The sequence below is a fragment of the Zea mays genome, chromosome 1, assembly GCF_902167145.1.
Source record: "Zea mays cultivar B73 chromosome 1, Zm-B73-REFERENCE-NAM-5.0, whole genome shotgun sequence".
Lineage (NCBI taxonomy): Eukaryota > Viridiplantae > Streptophyta > Magnoliopsida > Poales > Poaceae > Zea > Zea mays.
The window spans coordinates 192,036,637-192,049,205 of record NC_050096.1 but is presented as its reverse complement, the minus strand read 5'-3'; the positions used below and the strand labels follow the sequence as shown (position 1 = coordinate 192,049,205).

At 43.1% G+C, this 12,569-nt stretch overlaps 1 non-coding gene across 1 annotated transcript; it reads right to left on the bottom strand.

Moving 5' to 3' along the window:
• Nucleotides 1-201: 201 nt before the first annotated feature.
• LOC111590798 (U1 spliceosomal RNA) lies at nucleotides 202-361 on the bottom strand. Its single transcript, XR_004855827.1, has one exon. It is a non-coding gene; the product is annotated as a U1 spliceosomal RNA (small nuclear RNA).
• Between the last annotated feature and the right edge of the window lie 12,208 nt (nucleotides 362-12,569).

Sequence of the window (12,569 nt, the reverse complement as noted above, 5' to 3'; positions counted from 1 at the left end):
ATTACAGCACCAATTCAATAGCTGGATCTGGACCAGCAGACGTCTATGACCACCATCGAAAGCTTAAAGCCCTTGCATTAACAAGGGACCAAAATTAAAATTCTTACACTTGACAGGGGCCGCGTATACGCATATGACCACATTCAAAAGCCAAAACCCCTTTTAATTAAAGACGACCCTAAAATAAATTTAATCTATTTTGCAGGGGCCGCGCGAACGCGTACCCCCACTACCACAAATTATGACGTCCACTCTCCCATTAAGGAGATGGTAGGCCAGCGCACCCACCAAGTGCAATGCAGACCACTGACCTAGACCACAGGCCTTCTTGTTCGCCTGTTGGTCCCGTCCAGGTAAGTATGGAAGACAGGAGCACGGGACGCTCGTCTTATAGCGCAAGTGCGCGTCGCGTCTGCCTTCGCCTGGCGAGGTGGTGCTAAACCCTCACACCGGACCGGACGAACGCGTTCGTCTGCCGCTTGAGCTCTCGTGGTCCACCGAGACATGGAAAAGTCTTGTATATGGGCCTTTAAGCCTGAGCTCGATATGCTTATCTTTTTTCTTTTTGGTACAATATAAAGTGGTTCTTGCCGAAACAAAAACAACCGGACTACAGGCAGCAACTGATCGGTCAGCGTTTTGAGAGTGAACGTGCCCACGGCCCACCATACAGAAGTTCTTGCAATGTCAGCCAATCACAATCTTAATGGGGTTGTTGAGCGAGCTGCAAAATTACAATTAGTACATATTGTTAGTAACTAGGTACGTGTCTGTGCTTTGCCACGAGGCAGGGGAGCGTGAGGAGCGACACCTAGGCTGTAAATATAATTATTGTTTATTTCTAAATATTAAGATACATGTGGTCGTTGGTTAGCTCCAAAATTCTAGAGTAAAGAGGCGTGGGTTTAAGGGCTCGCTTTACACTATTTTTTGCGGATGCTGAACGTGGAGATGATGAAGCCATGGTAGTATATGTGGTTCTTAATAGAAATAATAGATAGATAGATTAAGTATAGATATATATGAATAATTTATCTAGAAACAAATCAATTTCTATCAATTTTATAAGGTTAAATGGTCCACCAAACAATTTATTTTTCTCAAACTATCCTAGCATTTACTGCACCCTCTTAATCCATTGTTTGTGCCCCCTTTTAAACATTGTTGAGTTTCTGTGGTTAAGTGTGTAGTAAATATTATAACGTGCTTTTAGAACCATCTTCAGTTGATGAATACTTCAGTCAATTAAAAGTAGTATGATATTTTCTCTATCGTAATTAAAAATGAAATATTGAAGCAAAATGTCATTTTGTCTCAAGGAACCTTAAACAAAGAACAAGATTACAACATATTAATTCAAGATAACTTGATGATAAATTGATACTTGCAGATAAGGAAGAAATGAATCTCAACATGAGCACTCCGATCAAACGATGTTCTTTTACTGCAATGCGAAGGTTCGACATTGTTCACAACCATTACCATCCAAACCCAAACAACCGAAACCTATTTTAGGCCTACTGCTCCAATTATATACAGACAAAACCCGACAGTACCAAGCTGGAGACGTCACAAACCGATTGCTTCAAACAATGGACATGGGAGACACCCCAAACTAAGAGGAAGAAGAAAAGTAAGTCCAGAAACAACAGCCATACAGGTCATAAGTCTAATAACATTAGTGACCTCAAATCTCCAACAAAACAACAAATTAGCGACAAAATAGCACTACCAAACCTGAGCATCTCACTACATCCGCCTTACATGGACAATGCCATTGCCATCATCGACCTGCTTCAACTCCCTAGCTTGAGCGCCCAGGGTTCATCGCTGAGGATCCGTGCTCTTCTAACTCTCCTCCAACTGCAAGGGCGTCGCGGCTGAGACCTGGAGATGGGGGTTGATGGCTGGTCGACTAGGGGACACGAGGGCTCCTCCACAACCGGCCACACTGCGACTGCGCGGCTGGACAGCGAGGCGGGGGCATGGCGGCTGGGGCAGCTGTAACATACGAGCTCTGCGTCTGGCATGGCGGTTGGGAATGGAGAACGCTTATGGCAGGCACTGGCGGCCGGAATTGGAGATGCCTTTAATCATCAAAATTATCAAGTTGAGCGGTAGCACAAATTTGCAAAAGCATAGTATTTTCCCAGTGTAATTAAGGAATACAATTGGTAAATCTAGGAAATTCTTAATTAGGCAAATCCCATCAAATTATGCAATATATCCAAAAAGTAAACATTATTATATGCATTAATTGGGTACAAATAGAATATGTAGAGAGATAATCCACTTGCCTTGCTCGAAAGTTTCCTGTGGGTCATCCTCGAATGTGTTTGGCTCGTCTACCTCATAGTCCACTTCTAGCATCGATTTGCGTAGCGTGCATACAAAAGAATATGTACGCCCGAATAAATAAACATACACCAGTACAGGGGTAGTCATTCACCATTACATTCATACATCACACTTATCATACTCATAGATACGTCTTAAAGCGTAAATACTTATTAATTCATTATGACTACAACTTGCAGGTCATTATTGATGAAATTATGAGTAGGTGGCTATATTACTAGTTTTATCTAGTATAATATGTATTAACATTCCTTATAAATGCTAATTGTTTTCTTTGTTACTAATAATAAACTAATAGATTTTATTCCTTTTATTTCTAAACAGAACGTATGTGTATAGCTAAAAATGGTTTATTTACGATTATTCTAACATTAATATTCTAAGAATCACTAATTAGACTTTTAATAACATATTCATGATTGTTATGACATAAACAAGTGTTTTACAAATTCTAAGAAGTTAAGTGCTATACTTATGAACACATTTATTTTGGCTAGTAAAAACCTATTTTTATTACGACTATTGATATTCTTTTAGTTTTATATTTTCTTCCTAAAAGAAAGTATCATTAATAATAACCGGAGATAAATCATCTAATAACCTATAATATTTGTATTACTATGAATTCTATACCATTTACTAATTATGTGTTAAGAAAAAGCTTCTATTATCTATTAAAATGAACTTATGATTATAACCTTCCACAAAAAATCCAAAAATCATTATGAACAAAATTAAATATGAAATTACTTATCTAGTGTTCTTACTACTAACATGTGTCTACCAATTTTGTCATACTTTATTTCAAATCCCAAATTCTAAATAAATCGCAAACCAATATCATGTCTAATAATAATAATTCACTAATTCATCGCATATATATATATATATATATATATATATATATATATATATATATATATATATATATATATATATATATATATATATATATATATCAAAAATCAATAGTGCACATACACATGAATTCCGAATCACAACATTCTCATATTACAACGATAATTCACAAAATTAGTAAATTAATTCAAACATGATTTCAAAAATAAATTCAAATTGTTTTGGGTTGTCTTTAAGTTTGGGTTCTCGCTTGTGCAGGGAGAAGCTCGACGGGGCATTCGGCCGAGTGGGGAAGGGCAGGGAGGTTTTGACCGAGTGGCCGAGGACGGGCGGCGAGCTCGGGCTCCGGCGACGGTCGAGCGGGCGCGACTACTCCAGCGGCTCCGGCGAGGCGGTGGTTCAGCGTGACGGCGAACAACAAGCAAGGGAGAGAGAGGAGAGCTAGAGAGACTTGGGCGAGCTCGAGCAGGGTAAGGAATGTTCCATGGGCGCGACTTTTATAGAAGAAGGGGGAGGGGAGAGGAAGAGGCACCGAGGGGAGGAAGAGAATGGTCGATGGCTCCATCAATGGCGCTGCCGTTTCCTCTCGGCATCAGTGGAGAGAGGAATGTGGGGAGGGAGAGGAATCCGGCTGTTTCCTGCCCCGCGTGGCGCGGCTAAGGGGCGCGGACGGCCGACTCGGTCGCGGCGGCAGGCGCGGGGCAGCCGGGCGCCGAGCGCGCGGTGGTGGGATGCGCAGCACGCGCGCTTGCGCCTAGGCGGCGGCGCGGGGAGGGAGAAGGGGCCAGGTGGGCCCCGCCTGCAAGTGGGAGGCGGCGGTAGGGTTAGGGCGCGGTGGCTGGGCCTAATGGGCCGGCCTGGCCTCGGTTAGGGTTAGGTTTCCTTTTGTTTTTTTCTTTTCTATTTCAAAAAATATTTTTAAATAACCCTAAAATTCATAATAATTAGACCAAGATTAATTATAACTAAAATATTTATTTTTGGACTAATAATTATTATATTATTTAATTGTATTTTCATTAAGAAGAAAATTCTACTAAATATCCAAAATCAAACATGACTAAAACAAAAAATATTCTCTATGCAGAATAAAAATCAAACATTAGAAAGAAAATTTATTACCCTAATTATCATTAATAATCTTAAATGTAGTATTTTAGTTGATGGTTTTTATAGTGTTACAGGATTGGAGGTCCCGGATTCGAGGTGGAGGCGAGGTGTTGGTGGGCGGCATCCGCATGATTGCTCTGCGGGAGGCAAGACGTGGTGGTGGGGCTAGTATGCGAGTGATAGGGAGGCGGGGGCATGGACGCGCTGGGCGCCCACGGTCCATACTTAATTAGTAGTAGGGATATGCAACATTTAATCTATGTGGATAAATATAATATGTATGTAAGGCGACTGATGTAACAATTAGCAAAGTAGTCCAAATCTATTGCAGTAACGTATGCATAAAGCAAGCTATGCATCAAACAAATCATTTGTTGTTTTAGAAGTTAATTGCATTGACAATTCAATGTGTGGATATTGTGTTAGGGAATATATAGTAGTTTTTTTCTCGAACACGCAGGAGAGTCGTGTACCATTTCATTAAAAGGAGAAGAAAAAGGTGGTACAAACACACACACACCCCTAGGCTCAGGCAGCAAGGGTTCGCACCTGTTACAAAAGATTAAAAGGAGAATATATAGTAGCTATTCACTAAGAAGTACATTTACAGTATACAATGAAAAGAAGCAATCCAGTACACAATGGGAAGAAGCGACGAATGAACTGCAACATCAGTTAGAAGACAGGTTGGTGATCCTGAGTATTTTCATTTTTTCGAATATGTTTTGTGTTTCCTTGAAGCACTTCAATTCTGATTGGTGATCCTGATGTTCGTCTGTGATATGCCTACTATTCCAGAGTGGTGGCCCAAACACTAACATAGGCTGATGGGCACATTGACTTTCAGTTAAATGTGGCTACCTGTTCTCAACAGAGGAAGGGTTTTAAAGAGAAGTTCCAGGATAAGAACTATGGTGAAACATTGAACTTCAGATTAAACATTCATGATTAAAGTGCTCAAAGCATTGACTTTTCATGTCCTTTATCATTCGCGTCAATCTCCATCCAAGATAGCATTGATAAGTGGAGCAAATGTCGCAGTTTTATCCATCGGAACGGAACCCCTTCCAACCGACCGTAGTTGTAACACCCTGAATTTGGGGGTATAAAATTTCTTTCTTATTATCATACAAATTCAGGTGTTACTCTTCTCTATCTCACTCTAGTTTCTCTCTCTCTAGTTTCTCTCCCCCTCTTCCTCTTTTGATTAGGGTTAGTTTAATTAGTGAAGGATTATTTATTTTATTTTGCCCAAAACATATGAGTCATGAATGTTGCATCATATTGAGCCTAAATATTTTTTGAATTGTTGCACATATTTGATTTGGTTTGAATTTGAAACTTGATTTGAATTTGAATTGAAAACCCTAGAGAAAATAAATAGAAAAGCAATTAGAAATTCCCTGGAAAATAGAAAACCCTATTCAGCCCAAGTCGGGCCACTAAGCCCAATCCCCCCGCGCGCGCCCTCGGTGCCTGACAGGCGGGCCCCGCTTGTTGGCGCCAACCCGCGCGCCCTCTCCCCCTTCTCTCTCGCTGCCCCATGGGCCAGGTCTGTCGGCGCCGTCGTCTCGCCCGTGCGCTCGCTTCTTTCTCTGTCCTACCGACCCCACCTGTCAGCCATCCCTAACCTCCCGCCCACGATCCCCCGCCGTGGACGCGCCCACGTTCATGCGTTCCTCGGCCACGTCCTCGCGTCTGTGTCCCTTTTGAGCCCCACGCCCTGCTCGCCCACCTCCCCTTGCTCACTTGCGCGCTCAGCCGAACCCCCTCGCCCTCTCTCTCTCGCTCTGCGCGCGCGACCAGAGAGCTCCGCCACCACCCACCGTCGACCGCCGTCTGTTCTGCGACCACCGTCGAGCCCACGTCCCGTCCGTTGCCTCGGTGAGCTCCGCCTCACTGTCAGCTACTCGGGACACCCTCTGGTTTGCTCGTTTCCCCTCTGGTTTGCCCGGTCCCCGCTCACCGGAGCATTTGTTGCGCAGCCGAGCCCCGCTGCCGTCGATCTGAAGCTCCTTGCACCCCCGCCGTCCTCCGAGCCCCCCCGGAGTTCGCACTCGAGGTGAGCAACCTGCCTGCGCCCTTAGTTCGGCTGTTACGACCCTTTTGCCCACGTGGTTGCTCGCCGGAGCTGATCCACGTTGCCGTTAGCCCGCCTCACCGTGTGCAGCGCCCTCTGGTGCTCCTGCGCCAGCGTGATGCCCATGGCCGAGTCCGCTAGACCGCCCGGAACGCACCCGAGCTATTTCCCAAGCTTCTGGAGCCCCGCCGTGGCCAGTCCCCTCGTCTCCAGTGAGCCCTTGCCGCGAGACCGAGCGACGCCACCGCGTTTAGGTCCGGCCCCCAGCCGTTAGATCTCGGGCGTCCGTCCGAGATCGGGCGGTTTAGGTTTCATCAGTGCAGATCTGATCACAGCCCTCTGATCTGGATCCGGCCGCTCTCCCCTCTCCCCCTCACCTGCGCCCCTGCCCCTGGGCCCGGCCGATCAGCCCGCCCTAGCTCGCTGATGCCCCGTCCCCACCTGTCAGTCACGCCTGCGCGCCCACGCCCGCGCGATCTAATCCTGGTCGTTGATCTCTGATCTGATGGTCGAGGTTACCCCGTTCCCCTTCGCGTGTGAGTTTTACTTAAGAGACCCTTGGCTTTTAGGAAATCAACCCGCCGTCATCTATTTTAGCACACAGGCCATGGTTTGTTTTAAATAGCCCTTATGCTTTTGTTTAACCACAGAATGAGCCCTAATTTTATATTTCAAACTTCCAAACTTGTTTATTTCATATATTTTTCATATGAACTCCAAATTTTGTGGTTCAAATTGCAAAATGTTCATAAGATTATTCTCTGTCCAAATAAATTATGTTCATCTATAGCCTATACACTTTAATTTTACACCTAGAGTATAAGTTTAATGTATATGTTGATTTATTCGTTTAATGAAATAGATAAAAATGAAAGCCCTAGGAGTTAAAATATATTTAGTCTTGTGAGATTAATAATATGTACTACATGAATTCATCTCTGGTTTAACTTTTAGGTCTAAATAAAATGAATAGAAATAGGTTATGTAATTATGGACAACACTTAAAGAATAATCAATTCCTAAATGAGATTAGTCCATCTTATAATTTATACTCTTTCTTTGTTGAAATTACTACTTTACCTTTTTGAGATATATTCCAAACACTAAGAGAGTAATCAACTCCTAATTAAGATTAGTTCATACTATAATTTGATCTCTTTACCCTTTATTTAATACTATACCTTTTGAGATGTGTTCCAATGTTGGTACATGCTTGATGTGATGTTCATTTGTACTTTCTAAATGTATTGAATGTATGATCGCTTTATTTAGACAACGAGCAGCTCGTGGTTCCTGAGTGTGTTGCCAAAGATCCCTCTGAGCAACAACCTGGTGAAGGCAAGTGTCCTCAGACTTATCATGTCCTACTTTACTTTATAATTCACTGTCCTGCATTACATTATTGAAACTTAAGGATTGACTAGTCTATATTTACCTTACCCCTTTGTTGACACCTTTTTTGGGCGCCAATCACTCAACACGAACCAGCGGCAGTGCTCTCTGCACAGGGGCGGACGGTCTGCGACCAGGGGCCGGACGGTCTGCGGCCTGGTGCGAGGCTAGGATTTCCTTGTTGACACCTTTTTCGGGCACCAATCACTCAACACGAACCAGCGGTGGTGCTCTCTGCACAGGGGCTGGACGGTCCGCGGTCTGGTGCGAGGCTAGGATTTCCTGCCTGACGGCCGGACAGTCCGTGCCCTGGGGCCGGACGGTCCTCGCGTGCGCAGGGGCGGCGGAAGATCGCCGACAGCGTCTGGATCTCGCTCTTGGGAGGGACCCCGTTGGGGAGGAGAGATCCTAGGTGATGTCTAGGCTCGGCAGGCCGACCTAGACTCCTCTAATCGACGTAGAGTCGAAGAGAAGCAAAGAATTTGGGGATTGGAAGACTAATCTAGAACTACTCCTAAGAATAAATGTAAATTGTATCGATTGAGGGTTCGATTGATTGATTAGATTGGCCATATTCCTCTGCTTTTATAGAGGAGGGGGCTAGGCCCGTTACCAACAAAATTCCGAGCTTATCCTAAGATTCTCGCCAACAAACATAGCAAGAAACTCAGAACCCTAATCTGTTCTGCGCTTGCGCGGATCGTCCGGCCTCAGGGCCGGACCGTCCGACGGCTCTTTTTTGTGCTCAACATATGCCCCCCTGCCTTTTGGTGGAGCTGAGCAAACCAAAAGCAACTAACTCGATGTGATTACATCGGTTCTCTTAGGCATCTTGCCACATACTAGGATGGTACTATTTGAGGAAACGCCCATTCAAAGCCTTGGGTAAATCCTTGCCTTGTAATATTTGTAGCAAATAGGCGTTACCAGACATTACCTATTTTACTTTATAAGGACCCTCCCAGCTTGGCGACCATTTCCCAAATTTCCAGTCTTTATTCCTTAGAGGCAAGATGGTCTTCCACACCAGGTCCCCTACTTGAAATGACTTTGCTTTGACCTTCTTGTTGTAGACCCTAGCTACCATGATCTTGTCCTTTTCTATTGCTCCCAAAGCTATCACCCTCTTGTCGGTCATCTCATCAATATTATCCATCATTGAATTATAATAATCAATGATGGTTAGATCATTTTGTCTGGCGAACCTGACAGCATTCAAACTTATTTCCACAGGCAACACTGCTTCCTGCCCATAGACAAGGTCAAAAGGAGATACTTTAGTAGCACTATGTTTAGATATTCTGTGAGCCCATAAAGCTTCGGACAAAATCCTATGCCAATGCTTAGGATTATCGGATATCTTCTTTTTTATCAAGTTAATCAATATCCTATTACTAGACTCGGCCTGTCCATTGGCCTGAGCATAATATGGAGATGAATTAAGCAACTTAATTCTATATAATTCAACAAATTCACGTACCTCCTTTGACATAAAAGAAGTTCTTTGATCTGTAGTCAAGGTCTGGGGAATGCCGGATCTATGAATAATATGCTCAGTTATGAACTCAATTACCTCCTTGTGTGTCATGTTCTTCAGAGCAACGACTTTAGTCCATTTGGTAAAGTAGTCAGTGGCAACTAACATGAATCGATGCCCCTTTGATAATGAAGGATGAATTTCTCCTATAAAGTCTAATCCCATCCTCTAAAAGGCCAAGGCTTGATGATAGGATGTAATTCGGCTGCAGGGACCAACTGTAGGTCACCGAATTTTTGACACACTTGGCATCCTTTATAGTACTTGAAACAATCAGATATCATGTTAGGCCAATAAAAACCAGACCTTCGCAACAACCACTTCATCTTTGGAGCTGATTGATGGGTACCACAAATTCCTTCTACTTCGACCATGGCTAATATAGCATCATCTGGGCCCAAGCACTTAAGCAGGACGTCGTTGACTGTTCAGCGGTAGAGTTCATCACTCATCAAAATATACTTGAAAGTTGTACACCGAATGTTCTTATCTGTCCTGATATTGGATTTCGTAAATAATTAGTTACGGGCATCCTCCAATCACTTGCATCGGCTTCATTATTAGTCGAATCAATTAGGAGAACTTTCTTGGTAACCCCGGACGGTCCGGAGTCTTTACTCGGACGGTCCGCGACCTGGGGAATTGGCCCTGCACCGGTTTTTAGATTTTTAGTGTTGTGAAATCTCCCTCGCTTTATCCGATAACCTGATGCATCTTGTGCCAAATTGTTAGCTCTATGATTCTCAACTCTAGAGATATGCCGAATATTGAATTCGTCAAAAGAATGAATTATGCCCCAACATTTTTCAAGGTAACTATTTAGAGTACCATCAAAACATTGATATTCTTCTAACACCTGTTGGACGACCAGCTGAGAATCACAAAATGCCTTCACATGTTTTACTCCCATACAATTTAAAAGTTCCAAGCTGAACAAAAGGGCCTCATATTCGACTTGATTGTAAGTGCAATAAGTTTTCAATCGGCTAGAGAAGTCGAAGGAGACATCACTTGGTGAAACAAGTACGATGCCAATTCCTTGCCCTTCATTGAAAACCGATCCATCAAAATATAAAGTCCAAGGAGTAATAGTGAGGTACGATATGTCTAGTTTATGAGTATCATTAATCCAATGTTCTACAATAAAATCCGCTACGACCTGGCCTCTCATAGATTTCAACGGTTCATAGGCCAAGTCATATTCTATGAGTGCATAAGCCCACTTACCAATTCTACCACTCATAATTGGGTTATGCAACATGTATTTGATCACAGCAGCTTGACCAGAAACAGTGCAATGACTAGACAGTAAATAACATCTACATTTGGTGCATGCATAAAACAAGCATAAGCATAACTTCTCAATAAAAGTGTACCTCGTTTCAGCATCCACCAACCTCTGACTTAGATATGTCACCACATGCTCCTTTCCTTCAGTTTCTTGTGTCAAAACAGCCCTAATGACCTTATCTTCAGCTGCAATGTATAATCAGAATGGTACTCCTGCTTGTGGTGCTTTTAATACAGGAGCCAAAGACAAGTATTTTTAATGAGATCAAATGCTTCCTCCTGCTCTGCCCCTAAGCAAATTCGGCATCATTCTTAAGCCGAAGGATAGGGGTGAAGGCATCAATATTCCCAGCTAGGTTAGAAATAAACCTTCGTAAATAATTCACCTTGCCAAGAAACTTCTGCACTTCGACCTTACAGGTCAGAGGTCCCACATTCCGAATAGACTTGATTTAGTCAGGGTCTATCTCTATACCATGTTCATGGATGACAAATCCTAAAAACTTACCAGCCGACACTCAAAAAGCACATTTACGTGGGTTCATTTTCAAACCATACCGACACATCTTATCAAAGGCTTTGCGCAAATCAGCTAAATGAGAACTAAACTTAGCCGATTTTACTACAATATCATCAATGTAGACTTCCATAGTGTTTCCCAACAGCTCGTGAAAGATCAAATTCATAGCTCTCTAATAAGTAGCACCGGCATTTTTCAGACCAAATGTCATGACAACCCACTCAAATAAACCAATGAAGCCTGGACATATAAAGGCCGTTTTAGATGCATCTTCTTCGGCCATGAAAATCTGATTATATCTGGCATTACCATCAAGAAAGCTAATAATTCTATTTCCTGATGCATTATTGATTAATGTGTCGGCTATGGGCATGAGATACTCATCTTTAGGAGTTGCTCTATTTAAATTGCGAAAATCAATGCATACTCTAAGCTTACCTGACTCCTTCTTCTCCACCGGCACAATATTGGAAACCCACTCTGCGTATCTGCAAGGTCTAATAAAATTAGCTTCTAGCAGCCGGTGGATTTCGTCCTTGATTCATGGGAGAAGATCTGGACGAAGTGTTCTAGCTCTCTGCTTGAAAGGTCTGAAACCGGACTTAGCCGATGCTCTACGATCTCTCGGCTTAATCCCGGTATCTCAGTGTAATTCCAAGCAAAGCAATCTGAATATTCCTTCAATAGACCGATCATTTCATTTCTAGGATCGGTCTCCAGGGTCTTGTTTACAAAAGTCGGCCTTGGAGTTTTACCATCTCTTATGTTGATCTCCTCCAAAGGATCAGCCGATGTAAACCCCTATCCTAGTTTATCGAGATCTCTAAATTCCTCTATCATGTCCCCCACAGAGGAATCAGATGATCTTTGTGTGATGGTGGACTCTCCAGTCTCGGGGGTCGGATCATCCGTAACACTGTCTTTACGCTATGGTAGATGTTTGGGGTTAAAGACTGAACTGTTTTGTAAAAGACCAGACCATCCGGCCTTAGAAGCAGAACTGTCCATGACCAAGGACTCATGAATTTTGTGTGTACTCATCATTCAAACTTTATTTAGGATTTAGCCGATTCTCCATAGGCTCTAGAATTACAGGAATGAAACCCTTCTTATCTATACTTATGAACTGGTAATCAGAAAAATCTACTCCTGTGAGACATGTAGCAGTCTCATAAGTCCAGAGTACAGGGGCATCGGCCACAGCGATACAGGTCGATACATTAGCATGTACTTGTTCTACATCATCGCCTACCCATTGTATTAACATTTGATGTAATGTAGAAGGTATACATTGGTTGGCATGAATCCAATCTTTGCCTAGGATTAGACTGTAATTTCCTTCTACATCAGCGACGAAGAATGCAGCAGCAAGGGTCTTAGTCCCGATGGTTAATTCAACGGACGTGACTCCCCTGGAATTTTAA